This window comes from Notothenia coriiceps, unplaced genomic scaffold (assembly GCF_000735185.1).
Source record: "Notothenia coriiceps isolate Sejong01 unplaced genomic scaffold, NC01 NC01_scaffold00004495, whole genome shotgun sequence".
In the NCBI taxonomy this organism is placed as follows: domain Eukaryota; kingdom Metazoa; phylum Chordata; class Actinopteri; order Perciformes; family Nototheniidae; genus Notothenia; species Notothenia coriiceps.
The window spans coordinates 877558-881734 of NW_011337196.1; the positions used below are offsets into that span (position 1 = coordinate 877558).

At 34.4% G+C, this 4177-nt stretch overlaps 1 protein-coding gene across 1 annotated transcript in view; it reads right to left on the minus strand.

Moving 5' to 3' along the window:
* tbce (tubulin folding cofactor E) overlaps window positions 1-4177 on the minus strand; it is an 11852-nt gene that overhangs the window by 1214 nt on the left and 6461 nt on the right. The window lies entirely within an intron of this gene.

Below are 4177 nucleotides of genomic sequence, written 5' to 3' on the forward strand. Positions count from 1 at the left end.
GTAACACCACATTACGTAACATCAGATTTGATGTAGAGCTTTGTTAACCATTATCTGAAATCTACTGCTCTGAGCATTTCAGTTTGAGTTATGACATCATCGTGTTCCATGACGCAGGTGTTTATATTTGAGCTAACAACGTGTCCAGAGATCAAAGGTTTCCATGGTGATGTGCATGGTGATCAATGAGAGAAGAGCATTTTCATTGTTCTGAATGAGAGATAAACCTCTTACATGTGAACGTTTTGTTGAAGAACCGTAACAGATATCGGTGACATTTCAAAACGTGAAGCATGTCAAGGAAGTTGAGTATCTGAAGTGTAATTTTTGTGTACTTTCGGGTCAATAATGTGGCATTTTTGGCAGATTAACTAAAGGTGTGCGGCTGCTGTGGTGGGGAAAGGTGAGGCTGAATTTACAATGGGTTTTAATGGAGACATGTTGAAAGTTTCTGTCACTTCATGCCCTCGAGAGGCATTTTGTTTAATTATTTGCTTAATGTTTTTTATCTTTCAAGCTACGAGATGTTTTCCTACATTTGTCATGAAGAATTATGTCTCAGGAATGTGGGGTTTGGGAATTATGGCAAAAATATGAAGGCAAAATAAAATCTGTCCTCCACTCTAGCTGTGACATCACGCACTCTAAAATCTGAAGAAGGCCTCTTTACCAAGGTCTGAACAATGTTTAATATTTCTAAAAGTAAGAATCAGATTTAAAAGTTGTGTTACATGAATAATGTCAGAAAGATGTGTAACATTCTAAAGTTGGATTGAGGTTTCTGAGTGAAAGTACGAATGAACAGTTAGCAGTTGAAGTCGCATGAAGGTTGTTGAAGTCTGAAGAATTTCTCCATTGACTTCAATGTTAAAAATGTGATGAATTATGGGATGTATCTCTGGAATTATGAAAGTTATGAATGATAAAAGTAATAGCCATCGATTCCCGACAGAGCTGAACGTTTTGATGCTTGAACGGAGTTCCTGCAATGTTTGTTTGTTTGTAGCCTTTATTTAACCAGGTGAAAGCCCCTTGAGATCAAAATATATATTTTTCAAGGGTGACCTGACGGACATTAGTTACACATGTAACATAAAAACAACAGAACAACAATAAGGATGACATACAACATAATGTATAGGGTACAGTTTACAAACTCTATTTACAGTGACAGGTACCATGAGTATTAAACAGCATGTCACCCAGCCGAGTTTTAAAATGATGCAGGGGAACCAAAGTGCTCATTTGATGTTCAATGCGGGAGGAGAAGGCCGGCAAAATAACGGGCGGAATAATAATAAAGAATTTTGTGCGTAGAAGAACAGATAAGTAAGTAAATAAATAAGTCACAAAAATAAAGTATAATAAAAGTATTACAAATAAATGTGCCAGCAATAATAAAGAGCTGTTTCAAGAAGATAGTGGAAGTTAATCAGTTGTGGTTAAATGTTAAACGCAGTAAATGTTAATGTAATCTTTTGTTGTTAGTTGTTCAAATGGGGATTTTCTTTTACCAGGAGCAGCGTCATCAAATCTGATGTCCGACAGTCCGGTTTTAGACAAGTTTAACTCCTCCAGTCTGCAAACAAACAAACAAACAAACAAACAGAAAACAATGTATTTTAAAGAGCTGCAGTCCAGTGTTGATGCTAAATAAAACAAGAGGAACACTTCGACACGTTTTAAGATCAACAAACAAACTAAGGACTAGAACATGTAACAGTAAGACACATGAGGCGTTTTCACTTCATCATACAGAATATCTAGGCAACTTATTGTGTTATATATATGTTTGTATATTAAACAGATCATGGTCTTGTGAGCGTGTTGTTGTTACTGCACCTGGGCAGAGCAGCGATACTCAGCACCGTGTTCTGCTCTAAAGGGTTTGAGGAGACGTTGAGATTCTTCAGGGACTGCAGCACTCCTTCAGGCCTTCACATCAGATACAAGAGACACACTTTATGAATCCACAATAGACTGTTAGCGTTAGCAGCAGCAGAGAGTGGAAATGAACAAGTAACACACACGAGTTAAACATATAATAATATAGAACAAAACAAAAGATCAACAGTAAATACATACATATAGACCAGGCGTGTCAAACTCAATTTCATCACGGGCCATGTAGGAATTATGGTTGCACTCAAAGGGCCGGTTGTAACTTCAAGACTATATCAAAATACATATATAAAATAATGCATTATATTACATGATTGCCTCTGCATTGGATTATTATCTGATAGGGTAATATCTTCATAATTAACAACGTCTGAAAGCAGAAGTGTAAGACAAGTAATTGCAAGTCTCTTCAGTGAGAATGTCAAAAAAATGACTTAAAAATAAAATCCAAATTCTGGAAAAGAAAGTAAAAAAACATTGACATTTTGAAAAAAAAGTGACATTTTTGGGGAAAAGTGACATTTTGAAGAAGAAAGGCATATTTTGAAGAAAAAAAGTCAAATTTGAGATGCATTGTGGGACATGTAGTTTATGGGCAACGTGCTTCTGTAAATCGCCATATAACCGTATAATAAACATATTATATTCTTTCAGAGTTCTTGTGGGGCCACAGAAAATGAAGCCACGGGCCGGATTTGGCCCCCGGGCCTTGAGTTTGACACCCCTGATATAGACGAATATTTAAATATATATATGACTGATATATATAAGACGGCTAAACTCCTGAGCTTGCACTATTTTAATTTGTTTGACGTTAGATAAGATGAGATGTACTTTATTGATCCCAATTGGGGAAATGTTTGCGTCGCAGCAGCATAAAAGACAAGGCAATGCACATAAGAAGAAATGAAAAGAGTAGAAGTAAACTATTCTAAAATGTAAACATCTCAAAATATTTTAAAAAACAGCGTTAAGAGTAGAAATATACAAGTTGAAATACCAATTTATAGTAGACACAATAAAGCAGGATATTATATATATTAAGTCGGTAAGGATGTGTTTATATTTGTATTGTTAAGGAACATGTGACCTGAGTTTTTCATTTACACACTGTAGCTGTGTAAATGACATTAAAGAATCTTTGAAACCATCTTTTTCCTAAAGAATACACAATATAAAAATACTGAATACATTAGAATACTCTCCAATAGACAAATCTAATACAAAAGACACAAACAGGAGTAGAGGGAATACAGAGACACTGAAGTTCAGCGTTACCTCCGCAGCTCTGTGATGTTGTTTTCTTCTAAGGACAGAACCTCCAGCTGCGGCCACATGGGGGCGCACTCCAGGATCTGATCACAGACCAGCAGAGAGACAGAGTTCGATCAATACAAATCACAGAAATAAAATCTGAATTATTTATTAAAGACACACTTTGGTTTCAACTCGTTTGGTTTGGACGGAAGGTTTGTGACATTTCTTGACTTTTATGTGAAATGTTTGACAATAAAATAAAAAATACATATACTTTTGAAAAGGTTTTTGTAATATGTGGTGGAAGGTAGGACGATTGATAAATAATAAATACATCTTTTAGTAAATAAATGCAAATTATACAGAAATATATGTTTTCCGTACAAATGCATTTTATTTTTCTGAATACTTGATATTTAAATAGTACATAATTACAACTTTAATGTACTCCAAATAAATACATACATATATAAAAACAAACTAATACAAATATCAATAAATACGTGTTTCTAGATCAATCTTATATAGATGTATACAAATATAATTACATGTCAGTATTGGCAAATAATTAAAAATATATAATAATAAATACTACATATATAAAAAATAGTTATAGAAATATATAGGTGATTTATTTTAATTGAGGTATTTTTTAATTTAAATGTTCTATTAAATAAAAGCTTAATAAACGGTATTCAATGCGTACACAATAGAATATGTATCAATACTATTTTCTTTAAACATTTATCTTTTGATCTAATGTTTTATTTGTTTTGTTCTTTAATATATACAAGACCAAAAGCGTACTTTTAATGATTATTTTTTATTATATTAACAGAGGATTTATAAAGTGGCCCACAGAGAGCTGTTCTGAACAGAAGGCGTACCTGAGTCCAGGTGAGGTCGCAGTTGTTGAGCGCGAGGGTTCGGAGGCTGCAGAACGACCGGCAGAGAGGCGAGACTTCAGAGGGGACACGCAGACGGTTGTTGCTGAAACATGAAACAAGATTCAGTGGAC